Raw genomic sequence first — 27,545 nt, forward strand, 5'->3', positions numbered from 1 at the left:
GCCCGGCGCCGCCTCCCTCGGCGCGCTCGCCCCGCGGACCGGCAGGCGGCGGACCGGCAGGCGGAGGACCGCGGCCCCAGGTGCCAGGCGGCGGGCGGGCGCGCGCGGGGGCTCGGGGGCCGGGCTCCCCCCACCTCGAGACCCAGAGCGGCGGTGGACTGGGAGGGGCTGGGCGGCGCATGCGCGGGGCCCGGGGCGCGGGGCTAGGGCGCTTGCCGCGGGCTCGTGCGGGGGATCCCGGGGCCCTGGGGGCCGCCCCTTGCTCGGCCTCCCTCCACGCGCCCGTGGCCTGCCGGGAGCCTCGGCGTTCACAGCTGTCGGTGGGGCTGGGACCTGGGCAGAGGTCGAGGCCCGGGACCTCAGAGACATTGGGTCCTCAGGTTGTCCCCCCGGAGAGAAGGCCCACCAGGCGGGGGCATCAGGCGCGCCCTTCTTTCTGCGTGGTCGAGCTTGGGCGTCACCGACTGGGGGCGTTTCCCGAGAACGCCGGGGATCCCCTAGGCCAGGTAGCCGGCGGTCCCGGCAGACTGACCCTCGTGCGCCTGGCGGCCGAGGTCCAACGGGAGAGACACACGCGGCTTAGTTCACCTTTGAGGAACTGCCCCACTTTGCGACTGGCGCAGTCGGGCGATGCAGACGGGCCGGGCCGGGCGAGCCCAGGGCAGTCTTCGCCGCGGGACGTCTTCCCGATCCCGGGGCCCGCGGGTCTAATGCGGGGCGTCCGCGCCCGGGTCTCCCCGAGTCCCCGGCCGCGCATGGCTGTGTTGGCGGAAGTCCGGAGGGTCGGTTCTGCTCTCACGGCCTCCCCAGACTAACAGGGAACAACTGCGCGCCCGTGCTTTCCTCGCCTTTTTAAGTTTAAAGGCTGGAGCCGTGCCCCGAATGTCAAGGTTCTTTCTAAGAAAAGTCCACGGTTGTATAATGCCTTGGATTTCGCGGGGCGCTCTGGGACGTTCGGGGCTGCATGCCTACCCCCATCCCAGCCACCCCTCCCCCAACCAGGGAGCCCCTCCTCCCCCAGGGCTGCTTGGGAAGGGGTGCGTGGGGCCGGGAGAGGGGGCAGGGTTTTCCTGGGGACGACCCTGCCACACCGTAGCCATTGAAGACGCAGGGTCACTGTGACTTTCCTCTTTCAAGGTGGTGGAGAGTTGGGGAGAATCCAGAGGACGTATCGTTGTGGTCATTTTCGTCCTTTACCTTCTTACTGCCAAGGCTGCTGTGAAAGGCCCTGCCTCTGCTGTGAAGTAACAGTTTGTGGCCAGACAAGTCCAGAACCAAGACGTTGTCATCACAGGTAAATAGAAGGTTTGATTTACTTATTTTTCCAGACTGAAATAGTTAAGTCTTTACTTCCATTGCCCTACAGACTAGCAATTTGGGGGTTAATTATTACCTTGTGATGCAACGGGTTAGATCTATTTTCATTTCTTTGAAAGTAAGATGAATGTGGATAGATTCCCTTTTAAGTTCTGAAAACTTTATTCTGTCAGTTTTACTGGGAACTTTCTTTCTTTATGGCAGGCAGGTTCCACGTAATTTAAAACTAGGTAATAAAACTGTGGGAAATGTTTTCACTTAACAGACACTTAGGTTACAGATGCTGACAAGTAAAGAGCACCATGCCTTCTCTTAGCTGTTTTAATTCCAATCTGAATATCAAGCAGATGGCTTGCTGAGCTAGTTGGCCAGGTCTAGAACTGCCATCAGCCAGGACAGTGATACCCTGGAGCAGTGGGCCTATGGTACAGATTGAGTGGTCACTGTGTGTGAGGGACCAGTGAGCTTGACAAACTTCTGTACAACTCTGAAGCAACAGAAAATCAATTGACCATAGAAAAAATGTTTTCCCCTCTTCTCACATCTTGAACGTGTAAAAGTTATTCCATAAAATCATAAAATAATTGTTGTTACGAGCTCAGGTTTGTCCACAGATTTTTTTGGGAGGGGCTGCATTGGGTCTTCGTTGCGACGAGCGGGGGCTACTCTTCGTTGCGGTGTGCGGGCTTCTCATTGTGGTGGCTTCTCTTGTTGCGGAGCACAGGCCCTAGGCGCGCGGGCTTCAGTAGTTGTGGCACGCCGGCTCAATAGTTGTGGCTCGCGGGCTCTAGGTGTGCAGGCTTCAGTAGTTGTGGCGCACGGGCTTAGTCGCTCCACGGCATGTGGGATCTTCCGGGACCAGGTCTCAAACCCGTGTCCCCTGCATTGGCAGGCGGATTCTTAACCACTGCGCCACCAGGGAAGTCCCTGTACACAGATTTTTAAACGTAGTATGTGTATGCGGGAGAGAGAATGAGAGAGAGAGGAGAGAAAAAAAGGTGTTTCTTCTATATAAACTATTTTGTAATCTGTTTTATTAACCATTAGGTTATGAAAAATCTTTCCATGTGAATAAATGTGTTTGCACTTTATCATTTTAAATGTCTATATCATATTTCATTGTGTTTAGATACAATAATTATTAAGCCAATCCTTTAACATATGTATATTTTAAAATTGTTTTAGCCTGTGAATGTTTACTGAGTTTTCAGCTGCTCAGTATTGAGAAAGGCAACTGGGGATCTGCTCATGAAGCTGACTCTTACACCAGAATATAAGAAGGGAGCTGAAAGTGGATGAAACTGGGGCGCAGAAAGGGAGACTGTTTTTGCCGCAGCACCTCGTGGTTTAGGGATTGGTAACCAGTGGTCTTTTCCTTGTGTGTTGTTCTATGGGCACCTGTGTTTTTATAATAAGGATTCTTTAAGTAATCTTCTTTAAAAAGCTTTTATTAAAATGTTTCTTTGCTTACTGTAAACAGATTTTAAACATGCCACGTTTCTCTCTTTCCTCTCTCGGTCTGTGTGTGAATGGATATATTCTTTTTTTAATAGTTTTAATTTATTTTTTAAATTTATTTCATTTATTAATTATTTATGGCTGAGTTGCGTCTTTATTGCCGCGCACGCGGACTTTTCTCTAGTTGTGGTGAGCGGGGGCTACTCTTCGTTGCTGTGCACTGGCTTCTCATTGCAGTGGCTTCTCTGGTTGGGAGCACGGGCTCTAGGCACGCGGGCTTCAGTAGTTGTGGCACGCAGGCTCAGTAGTTGTGGCTCGCGGGCTCTAGAGTGCAGGCTCAGTAGTTGTGACGCACGGGCTTAGTTGCTCCGCGGCATGTGGGATCTTCCCAGACCAGGGCTGGAACCCGTGTCCGCCTCATCGGCAGGCGGACTCTCAACTACGGCGCCACCAGGGAAGCCCCCCCGGATGTATTCTTAATGGCAACTAGGATGAGTGTCTTAACTTCCAAGTGGCCGGTGTTTGGGGTGAACGTTTGTACTAATTTTGTTGCATCGCAGTTAGAGGATGTGGCTTTTTGGGAATTTGAGGGCCTCTGTTTTTATTTCTGGTTTTGGTGGCTTGGTATAGGCTTCATAGACACTTCAAATAAAGCCATAGCTTCTGTTTGTAGGATAGACATTTGCTGTGTCTGTTATTTCTGCCTTCGTAATTACATGGAACCAGCTAGCTCACGTCTAAGCCCATGTGGTTAGGGAAAATTAGGCCAAGGATTTTAATTTCCAACTTGGTGTGAAGATAGGTTTAAGGTAAGAACCAAACAGGAAAAGCCCTAGATGTCCCAGTGGACCTGATTTAAAAGAACTTGTTTCTTCTTCCAAGTATTTCTGTCACTTGCATGCAGTGATGTGTACTGTGGGTAACAGACATCACCTAGTCTGGTTTGCTTGTTGTTTGGAGGTGTGTTCATTCTTTGCTTCTAGAGTCTTTAATTAGTATCTTGTTGTAGCAATATTGTGGAAGGGTTCATGCACTTCAAAAGGTGAAGCGATTACTCCTTACTAGGTCAGACCTATTATTAGTTAGTTTGGTAGTTGAGCTGCATTTGTTCTGAGGTCGGCATATAGAACCAGAAAAAGTGCTTGAGAATTTTGGTTTGCATCAGGGATGCAGCTTGACATAATGGAAGAGGTGTTAGGTCATCCCCAGGTTTGATTCTCATCCCTTCGAGGCGGCCTGCCGGGCCTGGGGATCTCTGTTCACCTCTCTGAATGCTGTTTTCTCATCACAAGACGGAGTTCCTCTCCTTTCCACCTCTTTGAAGGGTTGGGAGTCTCAAAAGTGGTGGCTTGGGCTTCCCTGGTGGCGCAGTGGTTGAGAGTCCGCCTGCCGATGCGGGGGACACGGGTTCAAGCCCTGGTCTGGGAAGATCCCACATGCCGCGGAGCAACTAGGCCCGTGAGCCACAGCTACTGAGCCTGCGCGTCTGGAGCCTGTGCTCCGCAACAAGGGAGGCCGCGATACTGAGAGGCCCGCGCACCGCGATGAAGAGTGGCCCCCGCTTGCCACAACTAGAGAAAGCCCTCGCACAGAAACGAAGACCCAACACAGCCAAAAATAAATAAATTAAAAAAAACCAAAGTGATGGCTTATGTGAAGATTCTTTGTAACAAGTAAAAAGGCATACTTAGCCCAGGCAGTGTCTTAAAGAAGCACACCTTGTACTGCCTGCCTCTCCCTGAGCCGGATCTGGTAACTGTGTTACTTTTGCTCTGACCTGTTGGTGATTTTTCAAAGGCTTTTGGAACGAAGCACATCCCCCACCCCAAATATACACTTCTTTTCATTTTTGAGTAGGTAATCGAGAGTCCTACACCAGTAAGAACAAAACTGTCCTGAGTGGGTTTTGTTTTCTCTGCACATGGATATGCCCTCAGGTTTGTTTGTTTATTTATTTATTTATTTATTTATGGCTGAGCTGGGTCTTCGTTGCTGCGCACGGGCTTTCTCTAGTTGCGGCGAGCGGGGGCTACTCTTCGTTGCGGTGCATGGGCTTCTCATTGCGGTGGCTTCTCTTGTTGTGGAGCACGGGCTCTAGGCACTCGGGCTTAGTAGTTGTGGCACGCGGGCTCTAGAGCGCAGGCTCAGTAGTTGTGGCGCACGGGCTTAGTTGCTCTGCGGCATGTAGGATCTTCCCGGACAAGGGCTCGAACCCATGTCCCCTGCATTGGCAGGCAGGTTCTTAACCACTGCGCCACCTGGGAAGTCCCTGCCCTCAGGTTTTGATGGTGATATATTTTGCATTTGTCCTTACTCCCGTATCCCCAGACCATGAAAACAACTGTTCCTCATCCTTGAAGGGTCTGCGGAGATGCAGGCTGGGTGAAATCTTCCCCCACCAGGGCTGCTCCTGGGTGCTGCCCTACCTCACTTTCCCCGCTGAGTCCGCCTTGATGAGAACGGAGTATGTGTAAATCAGTTCTGCAGCTGGTCCTGTATGCTGAGTAGGCCCTCCACATCTGCAGGTTCTGTATCCACCAGTCCAACCAACCGTGGATTGAAAATCTTTGAGAAAAAAATTCCAGAAAGTTCCAGAAAACGAAACTTGAATTTGCCACGTGCCATAAGTATTTACATAGCATTTACATTGTATCCACAACTATTTACATTGCATGTATGTTGTATTAGTTATCATAAGTAATCTAGAGATGATTTAAAGTATACAAAGGTTGTGCGTAGGTTATGTGCAAACACTACACCTTTTTATATAAAGGACTTGAGCCTCTACAGATTTTGGTATCCCCAGGGGGTCCTGGAACCAGTCCCCTGAGGATGCTGAGGGAGGACTCTGAATGTTCATTGAGCAAATAAGAGATGAACAGATGAACAGAATTTAATTCAACAAGAATTTATCGATTTTTTTTTTCTTTTTACAGTACTCAGATATGGGTGGGAGCTGGCTGGGGGGGACTTAGAAGTATAGCAGGGGGCCTACCCACCACAAGAGGGTTTCCCCTTGGCATTTCGCAGTTTCCCTCGAACCTCGGATGGCGAGAGCCCATCCTTCCATCAGCACTAGACCGGTGTGTTCCTGCACGCCATGCTGGACTCCCACACGTGGCTCCCGTGGCATAGGTGTTATAAAGGTGGCAGCTGCAGTTCAAATTATTCTATTTATAATTACCACTAGATTTGGGGTATGTTAAACATTAAATAGACTTTTTATGAGATGGCCTGAGCATCTAATTAAATAAAATGCTCTTTCTTCCTGCAAGATCATGGATTCTAATTCCAAACAACTGACTCAGAAGGAAAGAGGTGTGTTTAAACATTTGGGAGTTGGGAAGTGTTTCTACTTAACGGGGCAAGGGTCCTGCTGGCCCTCCAGTTGTGGAGATAAGATAGGCACAGGAGAAGTTAGTGAAAGCATTGGAGAGGTTTAAGTCTTCTGTGTTCCAGACTCAGCACTCATCTGACTGCTTTTAATTTTTTTTAATTTTTTAAAAATATTATTGAAGTATAGTTGATTTACAATGTTGTGTTAATTTCTGCTGTACAGAAAAGTGACTCAGTTATACACGTATATATTCTTTTTCATGTTCTTTTCCATCATAGTTTATCACAGGATATTGCATATAGCTCCCATCTGACTGCTTTTATTTTGCTCTATTTAAAGAGGTTTGCAAAGAAAGAGGAGTGGCTGTTTCTGTTCTGATCTGCTTGCTTTTACACTTCTAACTCAGGTCACAAGTACACCTTTGAAAAAGGATCACCTGAATAGTAAGAGTTAGGAAAGCAAAGGCAGAATGAATTGTCTCAAAGCTTCTGAAGCTTCACATGAAAGATTGGAAATGGTAATACAGTTAAGTAAACAGTATACTGTAGTTCTTTCCCCCACCCACCCCGACCACTTTTAAGAGTGAGTGAGGCACCAAGCTCCCTGCAGCCATTTGTAACTGAACAAGTCTGTGGTTATGTGATAACCACACTGAGGTGACAAATTGCCACGTTCTAGTAAAAGAGACTCAGTTATTTAGAAGTTGACATGTGGCTGCCTCCCTCCCTTTCAGAAACAGTCTAAGAAATTGTTAGCCTGACATGTGTATTTAAGTACATATTTACAATGAAGCAATAAGGCTTGTAAAATACAGGATTGCAGAATCAAGTGACAATCAAATCTTGATCTGAAATCAAGTTTTCTTTTATTACCTGGCTGTCAAATGGGATTTTTTTTTTTTTTTTTTTTTTTTTTTTTTTGCGATACGCGGGCCTCTCACCACTGTGGCCTCTCCCGTTGCGGAGCACAGGTTCTGGACGCGCAGGCTCAGCGGCCATGGCTCACGGGCCCAGCCGCTCCGCGGCACGTGTGATCCTCCCAGACCTGGGCACGAACCCGCGTCCCCTGCATCGGCAGGCGGACTCTCAACCACTGCGCCACCAGGGAAGCCCGGGATATTTTTTTACCAGAAGAATTTTTAGAAGCATTTTCAGGCAATGTTCCTTTTTGCACAAGTTGACATCTATTAGGCTGCCAGCATGAAGAGTCTTTTCCCCTCTGTCTAGGCTTATGAATGAATTTGATCCATTCTCGGCAGTAGTCCCATTTTGTGGGACAGCTTGATAAGTGGGTTAGTGTCTTATTTATTCACTGTCCACTCACTTTATTTCTGGTTTTCTAACTGTGTGTTGGGGATGGGATTAACAGGACTGATGTGTAAAAGGAAAATTGTTCCGAGAAATTTGAAATTTCCTTTCAATAGAAGCATCTCTTGGTGTGTGGAAGTTATTTATAACACAAACAAAAGGGTAGTGTTTGATGTGTTTACGACATCCTTGGATTTTAGGGTTCGTGGAGGGAGTATTTTGCTTGAGTATTACAATCACCTTTTTTGCCCACTTTGAAACCCGTTGCAGAATCTGTCACCAGCTCTAGGCAAGGGGACTCCTGCCCCATCTCTGCAGAGCCCTCCCGATGGTTCACAGCAAGCAGTCCAAAGCACATGGAGGTTCAGAAAGTGACCTTCCTTCTTGCCTTTCTTAGAAAAGCTCACTTGTCGAGAGCCCTTTCCAGAAAGGAAGTCATTCTATTGCTGTAGTTCTCAAATCATAAAAATAAACCTCATCCATTACGTTCAGTGCGGGGTCCTGAGAGAGATGAGTAGTTAAAAAAAAAAAATCCCCACAAAGTTCAATTGTGCAAAAATATTCACGGCGGGAGCTTGACGGGGAGTGATCTCCTAAAAAGAAGACTTTGAGAAAGAGAAGAGTCGTGAAGAGAAAGGCTTGAGAATATTGACATGCAGTGAGGGCTGATGCTTGAGAGAAAAGACCAGCACAAACAGGGTTAAAAGGATGTGTGGGACAAGATGACGGAAGATTGTGAGGGTGGAAATGTTGGTGTCTGAGCCAGAGACAGAAGGTTCTGGACCTGGGGAGGGAGGAAAGGTCAGGGTGCTTGCCCGCACTCGGGCGGGGGAGAGGGAGGATGGATGTAGATTGATGGATCTCTAGTGGTGGTGGGAGCGCGACCCACCCTCCACCCGAGCAGCCTGGAAACCAGAGATTGTAACCGCCCGCCAGCACAGGGGCAGGAAGTCCCGATCCAGCGCTGGTGTGTTGAACCGAAAGTGGAAGGTTCCCATCCTGGCCGAGGGTGACAGCGACTGGCGACAGGAGGAAGGGTTAAGTGGGAAGTGTTCAGTGAAGAGAGGAGTAATTCTTTCCAAGTCCCAGCTTTATGTGTGAATATCGGTACCTAGCAGGACACAACGTTGTCAATCAATACTTCAATAAAATAAAATTTAAAAGAAGAGTATCTAGCAGGTTATCAATATAAGGAGAGAAAATAGGGTCTTTCACTCTGGAAACCAAAACTTATCGACTGTTTTCCTGCTGTTTTCTCTTCACTTAGATGAGTCTAACAGAGTTAGCTTTTCGTGTCTAGGTCAGAAGTCTAAGTGAAAGTGAGTATCTAACTACATTCAAGGACGGCCAATAATCTTTAATACTAATAGGGACACAAGCCTCAAGAGAAAGAAGATTCTAGAAGGAAAAACCATCGCCAAGAAAGCAGATAAATCCATGGCTGATTCACAGACTGATGGAAGGACACAAAACCTTGGACGGGCTCAGTAACTCTGGAACGAATGAATTCAAACGCAGGCTTTCTTCGTCAGATAAATCATTTTCTAGAAGGTGTTTCAGAAAGATTCATGCCCAATTCTGATATCAGATCTGGTACGGTCTCTTTGAGAATGAGACCTCTGAAAGACAAGAGGTAGTAAATAAAATTTAGAAAAGGAATGACTTTCAAGAGATGAAAAGATGAAATTCCAACCGAAGGTATCAAAATTCCAACCGAAGGTATCAACACCTCCATCCAGCTGCCATCTTCGTATTTGTAGATGTGAAGTTACATTGAACCAGGGCAATGGAAGTTCACCGAAGTTGTACTTTGTCATCGCTGTCATGACCTCGGGCCCCACGTCCACCAGCCTTCCTGACATCACCCAACCCTCCCAGAGACTCAAACTCAGACTGTCCGGTTCTGAGCCCCCCTGAGTTTTCCTCCCCATCCGGTAAGTGGCCTCCAGGAGGGCAGGACAGGTGCAGGGTCCTGACCCACTTAGCAGGTCTCGGCCACAGACCGACCACGCATCCGCGCGCACCTCAGTTTCCTTGTCTACAAATGGGGCAAGTACTAATGCTTTGCGTGGGAGACAGTTGCCTGGTGCAGAGTGAGAAGGCTTTTTACTTTTTCCTTTTTTATTTCTTTTGGCCATGCCGCACAGCTTGTGGGATCTTAGCTCCCCAACCAGGGATCCACCCCGGGCCCTCGGCAGTGAAAGTGCGGAGTCCTAACCACTGGACCGCCAGGGAATTCCCAAGGCCGCTTTAAAGAAATTTGTTTTAGTTTATTCAAGTACAGTTGATTTACAATGTTGTGTCAATTTCTGCTGTACGGCAAAGTGATTGTTTTGTATATATATTCTTTTTCCTATTCTTCTCCATTATGGTTTATCCCAGGATACTGAACGTAGCTCCCTGTGCTATACAGTAGGACCTTGTTGTTAACGGTTTCATTGTTTCCTTGCTTGTTGTTTACTGTCCAGCCATAACGTGGACTCATCCTTCCTCATTTATCAGCTCCCATGGTGACTGGGAGGGCAGGGCCCCGGTCAGGCTACCCTACGTTTGAGATTCCTTCCAGGCTTAACCAAATGCCACCTCCTTCATGAAGCCTTCTTTGATTCCCCCCTGAATGAGAGGCAGGAATTTTGTCACTCAGACACCCTAGAGCATTTTTTTAAAAAATAAGTTTATTTATTTTTGGCTGCGTTGTGTCTTCGTTGCTGCGTGGGCTTTCTCTAGTTGCGGTGAACGGGGGCTACACTTCATTGCAGTGCATGGGCTTCTCACTGCGGTAGCTTCTCTTGTTGCGGAGCATGGGCTCTAGGCGTGCGGGCTTCAGTAGTTGTGGCACGCGGGCTCAGTAGTTGTGGCTCGCGGGCTCTAGAGTGCAGGCTCAGTAGTTGTGGCGCACGGGCTTAGCAGCTCCGCGGCATGTGGGATCTTCCCAGACCAGGGCTCGAACCCGTATCCCCTGCACTGGCAGGTAGATTCTTAACCACTGCGCCACCAGGGAAGTCCACCCTGTAGCATTTTGAATCTCTCTGACTGGACGTATTCTACCTTCACCTCAGCAACTGTTTATTGAGCACTTCAGTCATTCATTCCAGAGCTCGTTCATTTCTTCAACACACCTTTCCTGAGCTCCTGCTATGTGCCAGGCAGTGTTCCAAGAGCTGGGGACAGCAGTGGAAAACGGCAGGCACCATCCCCTGCCATCAAGAAGCACTGCATTACATGACAAGCAGGACTCCTAGGTTCAGAGGAGAGGCAGGTACCCAAGCAACACGGTGCCGCGTGGTGAGAACCACCAGAAGGCCTGATGGGTGAGGCTGCCCTTCCCTGAGCCTCTCGGCGGCCAGGGGAGCAGTGGTGTTCTAACCGTGATCTGCACGTGCGGCTCAAGAAATGTTTGTCCTTAAAATTTCCTTTCAACTAAAGGAACTAAGTTGGGAGAAAGGAAAAGAACGAATAAAAGTGGTCCAAGCAATTGTAGAGCCCATCTTAGTTCTCCCGTTGATTATCTTCTCATTTCACGTATCATTACGTGCTCAAGTGAAATCCTTTTGAACCGCTTAGGTCAGCAGGATTTAAATCTTAGATGCATGTTAGCTCTCATCTAATGACCTATTTTCAGAAAACACCACACATTTAGTTGCGGCGTCTGCCTTCTCTTTGTCGCTGATGGTTCCGGCATGAAAAGCAGATAAGCCCTCTGAGCAGCGATTCTGTCTTCATCACAGAAGCGTGATAATCGCTTCCTGAAAGGAGCAGGGACACGAGGGATCGAGGGATCGTGCGTGCCGTTAGCTTGACATCGTTTGGTTTCGTAGTCATGAATGAGGCGAATGAGCCCTCAGACACACGCAAGCCCCTTTCCTAGGACAATAGATGGGTGAAGCCTGTGCCTCCAGGGCTTCTGGCTTCTTGCTTTGTGGCTGGGAAGGTGGGGAGAGAGGCAGCCCTATCCTGCCCGGGAGGTTAGGAGCCCAGGTACGTCAGGCGGAAGCAGGGCTGGCTTTGGGAGGTGCCAGAGAAATCCCTCTGGCTGCCCTGCTCCATGGATGTGACGATGCGCTGGGTCGCCTTTTTAACAGCAGACTCGCCTCTTTGTATCAGGCTCCCTAAAAACCAGGCAGTGGAGATGGGTTTGAGGTCTTCTAAAAGTCAAGTTTACTGAGGTATAATGTACATGCAGTAAAATCCATCCTTTCTGGATGGACAGTTCTGTGCGTTTTGAAAAACATCTATGGCCCACTTTCTTGCTGGTCGTCAGCAAGAGGTGCCCACATTTCTTGGCGTGTGGCCCCCTGGTCGTCAAAACCTGCAACGTGGCTCAAGTCCTTCTCATGCTCTGAACCTCTAGGACCTCCCCTTCTGCCTCCTTTCAGCCGGAGAAAATTCTCCGCTTTTAAGGGGTCAGGCGATTCGATTGGGCCCACCTGGATAATCCAGGACACTCTCCCCTCTCAGGCCCGCACCTGTGTCAGTCCCCTGCGGCTGCCGTCACAGAGCACGATCTGGGTGGCTCTAAAGAACAGAAATTTATTGTTGTGCAGTCCTAGGGGCCGGAAGTCTGAACTCAGGGTGTCGGCAGGGCCGCGCTCTCTCTGAGACTCTGGGTCGACTCCTTCCTCGCCTCCTCTTTACTTCTCGTGGTGCCCATCAACCCTTTGCATTCTTTGGCTTGTGGAAGCATCACTCCAGTCTCCACCTGTCATCACATGGCATTCTCACTGTGTGTGTGTGTGTGTGTGTGTCCAAATTTCCACTTTTCATAAGGACACCAGTCACATTGGACTAAGGACCCACTCCACTCCGGTATAACCTCATCATAACTGTATCCGCAAAGACCCCTATTTCCAATAAGGTCACATTCTGAAGTACTGGAGGTTAGGATGTGGACATACCTTTTTGGGGGACACAAGTGAACCCGTGATGGTACCCTCAGTCACATCTGCAGAGCCCCTTGTGCCATGCATGGTGACATAGCCATAGGCTCCAGGATTGGAGCATGGACATCTTTGGGGCCATGAACTGCCACCATTCCACGGTCACGCCCTCATGGAACTCAGTCTACAGGCAGCTAACACCCATTCAAGGAGTTTCGGAGACTTGAGACCCCACTAAACATGTTCTGTTCGTATTGAAGGCGGGTGACCTGTTCAGAGCCTAGCTCTATCAATTAGGGACGAATCTATAGCATCAAAGATAAGGAGTCATGATCAGAGGTGCCTGGTGCGTTAGGCAGCTTAGGTAGGGCTGGTCCTGGGGACCTCACACAGGGCAGTGGAAGGCTTAGGGGACAGACGTGTATGAATCACAGCACCCTGAGTGCAGAGCCTGGTAGCCCCTTTCTTTCCCTCCATCAGGCTGGTGCCAAGGGGAAAACACAAGTGACTGGAGGGGCTAGAGAGCCAGGGGGTGGTGGGGCCCCATGGGACTCTCCCAGCTCCGTGTCCCTGCTACAGGAGAGAAAGGTACCGTAACTGTGCTCTTTCCCCATGTAGGGAGGCCTTCCCCTTAGTTATAATGGCAGCCTCTCCCCGACCCTCTCTCCATCTCACGTAGTATAAGCTTTACTGGTCTGTTTCTCATCTGTTTCGCCTAGAATAGCAACCCCACGAGGGCGGGGGAATTTGTCTGTTTTTGTCTGTGTTCTTTACTGCTGTACCCAAACTGGCTATCACAGGAGGCACCTAAGAATATCTGTTGAATGAACAAAGCTTTCCCTCTGCTTAATGATCTATGCCCTCCTGCTTGTTGAAAGGATAACAGTTTTTCTGTTCTACAATTGTATTAGCATATTATTAGAAAGTTATTATTATTTGAGTAATACTGCCTGAATATGAGGAAAACCTTAAGGAGCTATAATCATTTTTCTCTATTCCAGTCTATGGATTTTATTGAAGAGTACAGAAATACTTCTTTGTAACTCTGGAAGTGAAACATAAAGAGGAAAAGAGCCATTTCAAACTGTGGAGCTGATAAGTATTCAATGGCTTTAAAATGTTAAGCTGGAGGCTCCATTGCTAATGATGGCTTAGCGGTTTGGAAGTCAACTCAGAAAAGGTGGACAGAATCTTTAAACATATGCCAAGGCATTGTTTATGCCAAGCTCATGAGGTGGTGAGCAGTTGCCAGGCTGAGATCTGGAGAAGGTGGAAACTTGATATTTGGGGTCATTTTGTCCCTGGGTTGTTGGCTTATTTATGGAAGAAGCACTTAAGAACCTACATACTTCCATGGGGCTAGGAGTCAAAAGTTGAGCTATGAAGGCTCCAAGAAGGGAAGACCCTGGCAAACATCCCAAACGCTGGGTTGGGGCCCCAAAAAGCTGCCCCCTAGGAACACAGGTGACCTGGAAGTCAATCCGTTGCTCCAGGACTAAAGGCCTGTTCTAAGTAATCTCAGTCCTTGAGGTTGGATTAAGGTGCTTCCAGACTGCTAGGACCTCTGATGCCTGGCAGAAGCAAACGAATATCCTCTCCGGAGCACAAAGCGTCATCCTCGGCTGCTATTTCTATTAACGGTTTTTCAAATACAGGCAGTCCTCACTTCGCACATTTCCATTATGCACAAATTCCATCACCACAGTTAATTAAATAACACCAGTCTCCCTACACCAGGGCTCCTATTTCAGTTATCAGGGATTAAGCACTGAGTAGCTCTGAAAACACAGTCTCAGCTGCCAGCTCCCCAGTCCACAAATCACTGCACAGATAACAGATGTGCATAGGATCAGTGACCAATCCCGTCACTCCTTTCAGAGTCCTTCTGTGATTGGTCCCTGCGCATCTGTCAGTCAGTTCACCCACAGACAGCAAAGTGTGTCCTGGTGTTGCCTCCTTGTCTCCCGGTGAAAAACCCACATGACACTTTATAAAAAAAGGATAAGTGAGAGGAATTGGCCAACAAAGATGAAAGTGCAGCAAATAAGTGGAAAATGATAATGCTGGAAGTAAAACTAGAGTCGAACATCAATGGAGTTCTAGAAGAAATAGTGACCATGGGAACGTGGGCGCTGCTGCCAGTTCAAGAGACTCCAGAAGGGCAGCCAGAGGAATGTAGTAAAAGTGACTTATCGACATACTTGAGGGATTGCCCTGGTGGCCCAGTGGGTAAGACTCCACACTCCCAATGCAGGGGGCCTGGGTTCCATACCTCGTCGGGGAACTGGATCCCACAAGCATGCCGCAACTAAGAGTTTGCATGCCGTGACTAAGGAGCCAGCGAGCCGCAACTAAGGAGCCCATGTGCCGCAACTAAAGAGCCCACGTGCCTCAACTAAGGAGCTGCCAGCTGCAACTAAGACCTGGTGCAAACAAATAAATAAAGAGAATAGAATAAAATAAAAGATATTAAAAAGAAATACTTGAGGAATGGAGTTTGACAATTTGGTAAGGCATAGAAGAGAAGTTTGCTCCGAATTGCAAGTTATACAGTAAGAAGGCAGCAGGCACGGTCCAAACTACTCTTGGTAAGTTTTTTACAACAAAATAAAACATCTTAATTCTCAGTGATTTTAATTCTTAGTAATGCTAACGTCTTACATTACAATCTACTAAATAAATATTAGTTTTACTGTATCTCATATTTCCCTCTGCATTTACAACTGATAATAAGAGATATTTTAATTTTTTTTTTTTTTTTTTTTTTGCGGTACGTGGGCCTCTCACTGTTGCGGCCTCTCCCGTTGCGGAGCACAGGCTCCGGACGCGCAGGCTCAGCGGCCATGGTTCACGGGCCCAGCCGCTTCGCGGCATGTGGGATCTTCCCGGACCGGGGCACGAACCCATGTTCCCTGCATCGGCAGGCGGACTCTCAACCACTGCGCCACCAGGGAAGCCCCTATTTTAATGTTTTGACAACAACTTTAAAGGTCATGGTGCACTTGTTATTTTATTTATTTATTTTTTTTGCGGTACGCGGGCCTCTCACTGCAGTGGCCTCTCCCGCTGCGGAGCACAGGCTCCGGTTGCGCAGGCTCAGTGGCCATGGCTCACGGGCCCAGCCGTTCCGCGGCATGTGGGATCTTCCCAGACCAGGGCACGAACCCATGTCCCCTGCATCGGCAGGTGGACTCCCAACCACTGTGCCACCAGGGAAGCCCTGCACTTGTTATTTTTACCGTTGATTAGTAAAATCACTTTGCATAATTTCTGCTTGCGTGATGCTTTTCATGGTCTTGCATTACCATGCAAACCAAGCCTGTTTTTTACAGTAATGGCACAAACAAAACCAAGCGTATGAGACAACTCATGAACCAGCAAAAATAATAAATGATAGAAATAGACCTACATGACTCTAAATATTAGACTTAAAAGACGTAAACTTTAAAATAAACTTGCTTCTTATATTCAGGAAGATGAAAGGTAAGATTGGGAATTTTGGTAGAACGCTAGAAATTGTATTTTTAGAAAGGACATTGATTTGAAAAAAAGTAGGAATCATAAAATTGAAAAAAAAAGAAACCCCTGAAATTATGTACTCTGTAGAAGGATATAATAGCAGAGTAGATACAACGTCACAACTGATGTGAGAATTGGTGAGTAATAAAACACATCAGAAATAAGATCTAAAGTGAAGCACAAAGAGACAAAAGACAAAGAGACAAAGACTACAAATATAGAGAATATAGTGATGAATTCTACCATACATATAATTGAAATCCTAGGAGGACAAGAAAGAGAAATGGGACAGAAACAATATTTGAAGAGATAGTGGCTGAAGTTTTTCCAACACTGATGAAAGACATTACGTCACAGTTTTAAGACTCCTATAGAACTACAAGCAGAGTTAAAAACCAAAAAAATCCATACGTACACACCCTATAGTAAAACTGCAGAAAAAACAAAGGCAAAGAGATAATCTTAAAAGAAGCTAGAGGTTAAAAACAAAAAGCAAAACCAAACAATACTTTCAAAGGAGCAGCAAGTTAGAGAGAAATTCTCAACCAAAACGATGGAAGCCAGAAGACAGTGGAAAGACATTTTCAATGTGCTGAAAGTCAAGTTTATTCCAGGAATAAAAGATTAGTTTAACATTTAAAAGGTAATCAAGTATCAACAAATATGAAGTGCTTCTGGATAAAATGCACGAGACCTGGCCAGTGAAATCTGCCAAACGTGGCTGAGAGAAATTTTGAAAGACCTAAAGAAATGACAAGTTACAGCATACTCAGTATTGTTAAGATGGCAGTTCTTCCCAAAATGATCTACAGACTTGAGTGATCAAAATTGTATCTTAGCATATGCCTATTTGTAGAATTTGACAAACTGATTCTAAAATTATGTGGAAATGCAATGGACCTAGAGTGGCTAAAACAACTTTGAAAAAGGAGAGCACAGATGGAGGACTTGAATTACCGGATTTCAAGAATTATTCTAGAGCCACAGTATTTGACGATGTAATATTGATATGAAAACAGATAAATAGATGAATGGCACAGAGTAGCAAGTTGAGAAATAGACCCAACTGTATGGTCAACTAATTTTGAACAGAGTGAGAAGTCGTTTCAGTGGGAGAAGATAATTTTTCAACAAATAGTGCTGGAACAATTGGATAGCCACATGCAAAAGAACAAACCTCAGCCCTCATCTCACATCATGTTAAAAAATAAGAAGAAGAACTTGAAATGGGTCCTAGACCTAATTGTAAGAGTTAAAGCTATAAAACTTCTAGAAGAAACATAGAATAAATCTTAGTGATTTGGCAAAGATGTCCTATATGAGTCAAAACACATGAACTACAGGGGCTTCCCTGGTGGCGCAGTGGTTGAGAGTCCACCTGCCGATGCAGGGGACACGGGTTCGTGCCCCGGTCCGGGAGGATCCCACATGCCGTGGAGCAGCTGGGCCCGTGAGCCATGGCCGCTGGGCCTGCGTGTCCGGAGCCTGTGCTCCGCAACGGGAGAGGCTACAACAGTGAGAGGCCCGCGTACCACAAGAAAAAAAAAACAAAACAAAAACATGAACTACAAAAGAAAAATTTAATAAATTAGACTTCCTCGAAATTATAAACCTTTGCTCATCAAAAAGCATTTAAGAAAACAAAAGGCAAGCCACAGACTTGGAGAAAACATTTGTAAAGCGTATATCTGACAAAGGACTATTGTCAGGAATATATAAAGAGCTCTCACAATTCAATAAGAAGGCAACAACCCAATTAAGAATGAAAGCAAAAGTGGGCAAATGATTTGAACAAGTACTTCAACAAAAGGTGTTGGATGGCAAGTAAGCACATGGAAAGCTGTTTAGCATCATTAGTCATTAGGAAAATGCAAATTATTAGGAGCTGATATTGCTATTAGTCGTAGAGAGATATTAAACACCAGCCAGAATGGCTAAATTAAGAAGACTGACCAAGTGTCAAGGCCGAGGATGTGGTGTAGCAGGGACTCACCAACACTGATAATGGGAATGTAAAGTGGTACCGCCTCTTTGAGAAACATTTTGGCAAGTGATATCACTGATGTTATTGCCAAAAGTATCATATACCTGAAGGACGCGAACTGAAAAGGCTACAGACAGACTGTATGATTTCAACTCTGTGACATTCTGGAAAAGGCAAAACTATGGAGACAGTAAAAAGATCAGTGGTTGCCGGGGGTCGCGGGGGAGGAAAGGATGATTAAACAGAGCACAGGGGACTTTTAGGGCAGTGAAGTCATTCTGTATGATACTGTAATAGAGGTACATATCCTTATACATTTGTCCAAATCTGTAGAAAGTACAGCACCAAGCGTGAACCCTGATGTAAACTATGGATTTTAGTTAATAATATATTGATATTGACTCATCGGTAACGATTGTACCAAGATGTTACTAATAGGAAAACTGTGAAGGGACATGGGAACTCTTTGCACCTTCTGCTCAGTTTTTTGTGTAAACCTATGACTACTCTAAATAGGACAGACTGGTGGTTGCCAAGGGGGAGGGGGTAGAGGGAAGGATGGAGTGGGAGGTTGGGGTCAGCAGATGTAAGCTTTTATATATGCGATGGATAAACAACAAGGTCCTCCTGTACAGCCCAGAGAACTATATTCAATATCTTATGATAAACCATAATGGAAAAGAATATTAAAAAAAAGACTCTATGTATATGTATAACTGAATCACGTTGCTGTACAGCAGAAATTAACACAACATCGTAAATCAACTCCACTTCAATTAAAAAATTGGAAAAAATAAAACTACTCTAAATAATAAAATCTGCTCATTAAGAATTAAATTAAATTAAAATGTGTGTATCTTATACCTAAGAATAAACCTAAAAAAGGTATGCAAGACCTCTACTGAGAAAACTGATCACACTATTGACGTTAAATGTAGCCCAAATAAACAGATGGCTGTACCGTGTTCCCGGAAGGGACAACTCAGTCTTGGGAAGGGGTCAGTTCTCTCTGGAAAGGCCTAATGTGCCAAACAAGGGACACTGACCTCTGCCTCCAAGTTCACGTGGGCATCTCGACTCTGCTCAGCTGAACGGTGTGGACTCTCGGAACTGGCTACAGGCAGATTATACAGCCCTGAAGCCCCTACGTGCCCGCCTCCCAGAATGGCTTAGGATAAGCTTCAGGAACTTTGCCATTTTTTTTTTTCCCTTAAACAGATCATTTCTGTTCCCTCAGCATTCTTGTCACTTGAAGTTGCATGAATCCCTGATTCTAAAGAAGAGCATTTGTGCCACGCCCAGCCTTTGCCTTTGAACCCTGGTGGTGCCTTCTGCGTAGACTCCTTTCTTTGGTTCGTTGCTTAAAAGGATCTGAAGGTTTTTTGTAGGAACAGAACCAATGTCCAGAGTGTAGCACCGATGTTAGATCGAATCAGTCTACGTTTATTGAACACCTGCCTTGTATGGCAAGGACGGTAGCAGGTGTGAATTCTGCCTTAAGGAGTTAACAGGTCAGGTGGATAGACAGCGATCAGTACCTGTGATGTGAGGGATGGGGTCCTTCCTCCTGGGTGAATCCGGGAAAGCTTTCGGGAGGAACTGTACTTGAGCTTCCCCTAACGTGTGTGGGAATGGGAAGCATTCCAGACAAAGGAATCAGGTAAAGGACGGAGGCTGGAAAGCAGGAGGCGAGGCTGGTGGATGTTTATTTTGGCCAGAACACAGGGTTTGCAAAGGGGAATGAAGAGAAGTTTGATCCGTTCAGGATAAAACGTCATCAAATGTTTATTAAGCTCCTTCTCTGTGCCAGGCATCATTCTAAGCATTGGGGGATATACATAAGCGAGCAAAACCCCCACAAAATCCCTTTGCTTGTAGAGCTGGCTCTCTGGCGGGGAGAGACAGACGATCAGCCCAGTGGCAGAGTCCGTGCTCGGCTTGGTGTGTTCGAAGATGCTACAGGCAGAGGCGGGGGGTGGGGGGCTGGGGGGCATGCGTCCAGGGAGGGCCAGGGCGCTGCAAGGATGGCCAAGAGGTCTCACTGAGAAAGGACCGGAAGGTGAGAGTCTCAGCAGACTCCAGGAGGGGCGCGTCCTGGTGCAGCAGGCAGCCGGGGCCAGGCTCGCGGGCGGAGCACAAGCAAGTATGACTGCAAGAATGTCCCGGGACGAGGAGGACGTGCAGTCCCAGCGGGAAGGTGGCAGCAGGTCACCGTGGAGGGCCTTGGGGACATTGTAAGGGCCCTGGCTGTGCCCTCTGTGAAAGCAGCCCCTGGGGAGGAGGCTTCTGAGTGGGGGCACCGTGCACTGCAATTCAGCTGCTCCGGACTCCCTCCGGCTGTCGTCAGAGGCCAGGGACAGAAGCCGCAGGCCGGTTGTGAGGCTGGTGGGCCTCTCCGAGGGCTGGCAGTGTGCAGCTTGGGCAGCAAGATGGTATGGCGGGAGGACACTGCACCGCGCACGGGGCCGGAGAACTGACGGTTGAGTAGCCATGTGACCTTGGACGATGATCCTTGGTCTGTTTCCTTCCCTGCAAATCCAGGTGTGGAACTGACGCTCCTCAGAGGGATGCCTAAGGCAGGGGTGGGGTGATCAGGGCTGGACTTCAGGATGCTACTGGCAGCAACGCATGAGACCCTTGGAGAGAGGAGTTGGCTGGCTAGGGGGCCAGGTAGGAGGATGTTGCGGAAGTCCAGGTGGGGCCGGGGTCGGGGGAGTGACGCTGTGGGCTGGGCAGAGACAGGATGGATGCAAGTAATCGTCAGGGCATGCCGGGTAAAGGCGTGTCGACAGCTGGTCCCGGCCTCAGACGTGCCCTCTTTTTTTTTTTTTTTCCCACATCTTTACTGAAGTATAAATGCTTTACAATGTTGTGTTAGTTTCTGCCGTACAACAAAGTGAATCAGCTCTACGTATACATATACCCCATATCCTCTCCCTCTTGAGCCTCCCTCCCACCCTCCCTATCCCACCCCTCTAGGTCGTCACAAAGCATTGAGTTGACCTCCTTGTGCTATCAGACATGCCCTCTTGCTGGCAGGGTGGCCGCACAGAGCCTTCTGCGTGTCAAGCACTGGTGCTTTGACAGGCACCTCAACCCCTCCCGAATTTGCCCCAGTGGATATACATAATCAGTTACCACAGAAACATGACCGTCTCCTCGTTAAAATCCGGCGCTGGGTCTTATGAATAAACCCTTAGTAGGTTTCCTGGTTCTCTTATTTTTATGCACAGCTTGACTTTATAGCAGTAAATTCATCTTTTTTCCTTAAACAGATTGCTTCTGTTCCCTTAGTGTCCTTGTCACTTTAAGTTGCATTCATCCTTGTTTCTTTAGAAAAGCCATTGTTCTACAATCGTCTATTGTTACCAACATTCGCGTTGGAATCATTGAGCTGCTGAAAATCGGCGTTAAGTCGATTATTTCGTTTCTGTTTTTTCTCTCTCTTCTTATTTGGAAATTTACAGAATAATGTTTTTAGTTTTCTTTTATCGTCATGGCGAATAGGAATTGAAGCTATGTAGCTCTGGGAACCTCTAGTTCCAAATAGGAAAGCCTTGCAAACATTTCCAGCTGGCAAACGGACAAAACTGAGGGCGTGAAAGTTGCTAGAGAGGCTAGGAGCCTACTGAAGCACCCAACTCCAGAGGAGGACCTAGGATACCTCAAGTTAGAGGCTGTTAGGAAGTGCTGACTCTTCTCTGCAGATACCTACCTAAAGATAAGCCACTATGAGTAGGAATTAAAGCAGTGTCTACATTCTATTTAGAAACAGGAGGAGTGAAAATGGTATGCCTTTAAAAAGTCGCTGTCATGAAAAGACAAAGAAAAGCTATGGAAGTGTTTCAGATCAAAAGAGAAATGACAGCAAAATGCCGTATCTGACCCTACGCTAGATCCTGTCCTGGAGGGAATAATATCAAGGACATTATTGGGTCAACCGACAAAATTTGACTTTGAATTATAAAGTATTATATGTCTGTTAAATGTACTGAAATTGATAAGTGTACTGTAGTGAGTAAGAGAATATCCTTATTCGTAGAAAACACATACTTCAGTATTGAGGGAGATAGGGTCATGCTTCAAATACACACACACACACACACACACACACACGCTATATGGCTACCTAAGTGTAAAGGTAGAGCAAGTGGATAGAATGTTAATTGTCAGTGAATATGATAAAGGGCACAGGGTTCACAGCGTTCTTTGTACTATTTTGCGCACACGTGCAATTATTCTGTAAGTGAAATTACAGAATGGAAGTGGAAATACAAGTGGAAAAAAAAAGCGAACGAACAAACCAGAAAGACAGTTTGTAACTTCTGTATCTTAGCTGCATGTATTACCATGTTTGGCTTCGGAAAGCTGCATATCAGAAAATGTTGAGCTACAGCTCACCTGTTCTGAAGACATCACTCCTAATTTAGCTCCCTTTTAGTACTTTTTTAAAATTAAAAAATCTTTAAATTTGATATAATTGTAGATTCACATGCAGTTGTAAGAAATAATACAGAGAGATCCCCAGTACTCTTTACACCGCTTCCCCAGTGGTAACATCTTGCAAAACAATAGTGCAATATCACAGCCAAGATATCAACGTGATACTGTCAAGGTGAGCATTTTCATCACCTCTGCTTGCCCTTGAGAGCCACACTGATCCCTCAAACCCTGACCCCTTCCTTACCCTGCAGTCTGTTCTCCATTTCTATCATTTTGTCATTTCAAGAGTGTTATATTGTGAATCCTATGGCATGTAACTTTTGGGGATTGACTTTTTCGTTTAGCATAATTCCCATCAGATTCATACAGGTTGTTGCGTATATATATATATATATTTTTTTTCTGTGGTACGTTGGGCCTCACTGTTGTGGCCTCTCCTGTTGCGGAGCACAGGCTCCGGACGCGCAGGCTCAGCGGCCATGGCTCACGGGCCCACTCGCTCCGCGGCATGTGGGATCTTCCCGGACCGGGGCACGAACCCGTGTCCCCTGCATTGGCAGGCGGACTGTCAACGACTGCGCCACCAGGGAAGCCCTGTTGGGTATATTAATAGTTCATTCCTTTTTTTTGCTGAGCAGTATTCTGTGGAATGAATGTACCAAATTTGTGAAACCATTCACCATCAGAGGACATATAGGTTCTTTCCAGTTATGAGTTATGAGTAAAGCTGCTGTACAGGTTTTAAATAGCTCCATTGAGACGTAGTTTACATACAATACACTGATGTGTAACTAGTATATTTAAACAATGGTTTAAAGTATACAATTCCGTGGTTTCCATTATACTTACAGTGTTGTGCAATCATTGCCACGATCTAATTTTAGAACATTTTCATCACCCCTAGAAGAAACCACATACCCACTAACAATCATTCCTCATTCCCTGCACACCCCACCCCAGCCCTAAGCAACCAGTAATCTACTTTCTGTCTCTACAGTTTGCCTGTCCTGGACATTGCGTATAAATGGATTTATACAATACATGGTCTTTTGTGACTGGCTTCTTTCACTTAGCATAATGTTTTCAAGGGTTCTCCATGTTGTATCACAAATCAATACTTCATTTCTTTTTGTCACCAAGAATATTGTATAGATATAGTACATTTTCTTTATCCATTAATCAATTGGTGGACATGTAATTTCCACTTTTTGGCTGTGATGAATAATGCTGCTATGAACATGTTTTTGTGTAGATGTATGTTTTCATTTCTCTAGAAGTAGACTTACTGTGTCATATAGTAACTCTATGTTTAACTTTTTTGAGAAACTGACAAACTTTTCCAAATGGCTACATCATTTTACAATCTCAATAGCAATATGTGAGGGTTCCAGTTTCTCCACATCTTCACCAACACTTGTTATTGTCTGTCTTTTTGATTGTAGCCATTCTAGTGGATGTGAAGTGGTATCTCATTGTGGTTTTGATTTGAATTTCCCTGACTAATGACACTGAGCATCTTTTCATACACCTGTTGGCCATTTGTATATCTTCTTTGGAGAAATGTCTGCTTAAACCCTTCGTGCATTTTTTAATTGGGTATTTGTCATTTTATTGTTGAGTTGTAAGAGCGCTTTATATCTTCTGGATACAAGTCTTGTATCAGATATATGATTTTCAAATATTTTCTCCCATTTTGTGAATTGTCTTTTCACTTTTTTTATGCTAGTGTTTATAGCACAAATTTTTTAATTTCAATGTCCAATTTGTTTCTTTCCTTTGTCACTTGTGCTCTTGGTATGTGTTCAGGTTTTCTTGTTTTTTGGGTTTTTTTGCGTTACGGAGGCCTCTCACTGTTGTGGCCTCTCCCGTTGCGGAGCACAGGCTCCGGACGCACAGGCTCAGCGGCCATGGCTCACGGGCCCAGCCGCTCCGCGGCATGTGGGATCTTCCCGGACCGGGGCACGAACCCGTGTCCCCTGCATCGGCAGGCGGACTCTCAACCACTGCGCCACCAGGGAAGCCCCTGTGTGTTAGGTTTTTGTGTGAACATAAGTTTTCATTTCACTGGCATAAATGCCCAAGAGCGCCATTGCTGGGTCATATGGTAGCTGTATGTTTAGTTTTATAAGAAACTGACCAACTGTTTTCCAGAGTAGCTGTACTGTTTTACATTCCCACCAGCAATGTCTGAGTGTTGCCATCTGTCCACATCCTCACCAGCACTTGGTGGTGTTGTTCTTTTTTATTTTAGCCATTCTGATAGGTGTGCAGTGATATCTCATTATGGTTTTCACCTGCAAATCCCTAGTGGATAAGGATGTGGAAGATCTTTTTATGTGCTTATTTTACTGTCTGCATATTCTCTTCAGTTAAATGTCTCTTCATGTCTTTTGCTCATTTTCTAATTGAAATGTTGGCTTTTTATTGTTCCATTTTGAAATTTCTTTATGTATTCAAGATACTTGCCCTTTGTCAGATATGTGATTTACAGATATTTTCACCCGAAGTATACTTGTCTTTTCAGCCTCATCATAAGGTTCTTTATAAACCAAACATTTTTAATTTTGATGAGGTCCAGTTTATCAATTTTTCCTTTTAGGGATTGTGCTTCTGGTGTCAAGCCTAAGAACTTTTTACTTAGCTGTAGATCCTGACGCTTTTCTCCTAGTTTTTCTATAAGTTTTTTGGTTTTATATTCTACATGTAAGTCCATGATCCATTAGGAGGTAATTCTTGTGTAAGATGTGAGACTCAGATGGAGGTACTTTTTTTTTTTTTTAATTATGGATATCCAGTCGTACCAGCACCATTTGTTGAAAAGGCTGTCTTTCCTCCCTTGAATTGCTTTTTTTTTTTTTTTTTTTTGCCGTACGCGGGCCTCTCACCATTGTGGCCTCTCCCGTTGCGGAGCACAGGCTCCGGACGCGCAGGCTCAGCGGCCACGGCTCACGGGCCCAGCCGCTCTGCGGCATGTGGGATCCTCCCAGACCGGGGCACGAACCCGTGTCCCCTGCATCTGCAGGCGGACTCTCAACCACTGCGTCACCAGGGAAGCCCCTGAATTGCTTTTTAATTGTCAAAAATCGGTTGGGCATATTTGTATGGGCCTGTTTCAGGGTTTTGCGGTCTAATCATTGGTCTATGTGTTGGTTCCTTTGCCAACACCACACTGTCACGATGACTGAGTAGATCTTAGTACTGTTACCAAGTCCAAGCTCATACTACTCACCGAGTGGCAGGCCAATAATTGAGAGACGAGTTATTGGGGCAAGGAATAGTGACTTTATTTGGAAAGCCAGCAGACTGAGAAGAAGGTGGACTAGTGACCCAAACAGCCATCTTCCCTGAGTTAGAATTCAGGCTTCTTTCATACGAAAAGGGGAGGGGGTGTGGCAGGTTGTTGCAGACTTTTTGGTGCCAGAATCCATTGTTCTTGCCGCTGTCTGTAGATCTAGTCACAATGTTCCTATAAACCTCCAACAAGACAATTGTTATTTTCTGTTCTGCAACTTTTTATCTCTGTATGAATAGGAAAGTGTTATACCTTTAAAGGTAGGTATTGCAGAGTCTCAGGTATAGACCCCAAGAGGTAATTAGATTTGGGGATATATTCCCAAGAATTTGTAGCAGGATCTCAGGTTTATAACCAAAAAGATGTATCAGCATCTCATATACCCAAGGAGGCTTAGCAGACTCTCAGAGGAGGGGGTGAATTTTTAAAGTGTAGTCTTTAAAAATCATTTACTTTAAAATTTTAAACAATATTAAAGGAGAATCTGAGGTATTTCTATTTATCAGGATGGGACATAGACCTAAAGAGATTGAGAGATAGTGGTTGTGACCTTGTAACCAACTTACCCTATGTGTGTAAAAATGATTGGTTCCGTAGCCCAAGATGGAATGGAACTGATTTACTCTCCTCCCAGAGACAAGGAGAAATCCAGGCAAATGTATGAAACAATGTTTTTCAAGACATTGGACATCAGGCCATGAATGACACTGATGGTTGTGAGGTGAAAACAAACAAGGTGAGAGATGTGACTGAAGTGAGTTTCCAGGCCGTGGTGCAGGGAGGGAGAACCTGGGCAGAGCCTGGAAGGTTCTCTAAGTTGAGGAGATGGAGCTGAGACTCTGGAGAGACCAAAGAGTCTAGTGTTCCCAGGGCAGAGTACTGGAGGAGAGAACTCTGGAGATCTGCTAAGTACTGCTTGGTGCAGGCATGTGAGTAAAACTACTTGAGGCCAGGAAAAGAACCATCTGAGAGGATTAGAAGGAACAGTGGCCCGCACTCAAACTGGGCCAGGAGTAGTGCCTGGCACTCACATGGGACCAGGAACAGTGCCTGTTTCCCACCTGCCAGTCTGGAAAACCTCATACTTCAAGAGGGATTGGGTAGATTATTCAGAAAGATCTTGCCTCAGTAGGGGGGAGTAATTGCACTAGATTACATACTGCTGTGGTCCTGCCTGACAGATCTTAAGAATAAGATACAAAAGGGTCTTTTCCAAGTAATTGTCCAAGTAATTTAACTACATCCCAGAAGGAAGCTCAAGAATATTTATAGGAATACAAAACTACTCAGCACCGAACAAGGTAAAAAATTACGATGTCTGACGTCTAATCAAGGGTTACTAGACGTGCAAAGAAGCGGGAAAAGAGGATCCATAGTGAGGGGGAAAATATCAATGAATTGAAACCTACCCAGAACTGATTATACATATATAAAATGACACACACAGAATAAACAATTCTTAAAAAATAAAAAGAGCATCAGTGAACTGTTGAACAACAGCAGCCTAATATATGTGTAATTGGAGACCCTGGGGAAAAAAGTGGGGGACAGAAAAAATATTTGAAGAAATAATGGGGTCAATTCGTTGGGAAGATTTAACAATTCTAAAAGTTTATGCATGAAGTGGGACCTCCCTGGTGCCGCAGTGGCTAAGAATCCGCCTGCCAATGCAGGGGACACGGGTTCTAGCCCTGGTCCAGGAAGATCCCACATGCCGCGGAGCATCTAAGTCCATGCGCCACAACTACTGAGCCTGCACTCTAGGGCCCGCGTGCTACAGCTGCTGAGCCCAGGCACCACAACTACTGAAGCCCGTGTGCCTAGAGCCTGTGCTTCACAACAAGAGGAGCCACCGCAATGAGAAGCCCACGCACCGCAATGAAGAGTAGCCCCCACTGTCTACAACTAGAGAAAGCCCGCAAGCAGCAACTTAGACCCAATGCAGCCAAATAAATAAATAAATAATAAATTTTAAAAAAATAATAAAATACATGAAGCAAAAACTGATAGA

General features: G+C 46.1%; 1 protein-coding gene across 3 annotated transcripts in view; it reads left to right on the forward strand.

Annotated features, from left to right (window-relative positions):
- PPARA (peroxisome proliferator activated receptor alpha) overlaps positions 1–27,545 on the forward strand; it is a 68,987-nt gene that overhangs the window by 712 nt on the left and 40,730 nt on the right. The window contains exons 1-2 of one of the 3 annotated variants that reach the window (XM_029204315.1): positions 4–80; positions 1,138–1,294. The gene's annotated coding sequence lies outside the window, so the exon portion shown is untranslated. Of the gene's footprint in view, positions 1–3; positions 81–251; positions 507–1,137; positions 1,295–27,545 lie in introns of those variants that run through there. The other 2 variants (XM_029204312.1, XM_029204314.1) reach the window with 2 other exon arrangements.

Source organism: Monodon monoceros, unplaced genomic scaffold (genome assembly GCF_005190385.1).
Source record: "Monodon monoceros isolate NGI ecotype Baffin Bay Population unplaced genomic scaffold, NGI_Narwhal_1 Super_Scaffold_6, whole genome shotgun sequence".
Lineage (NCBI taxonomy): Eukaryota > Metazoa > Chordata > Mammalia > Artiodactyla > Monodontidae > Monodon > Monodon monoceros.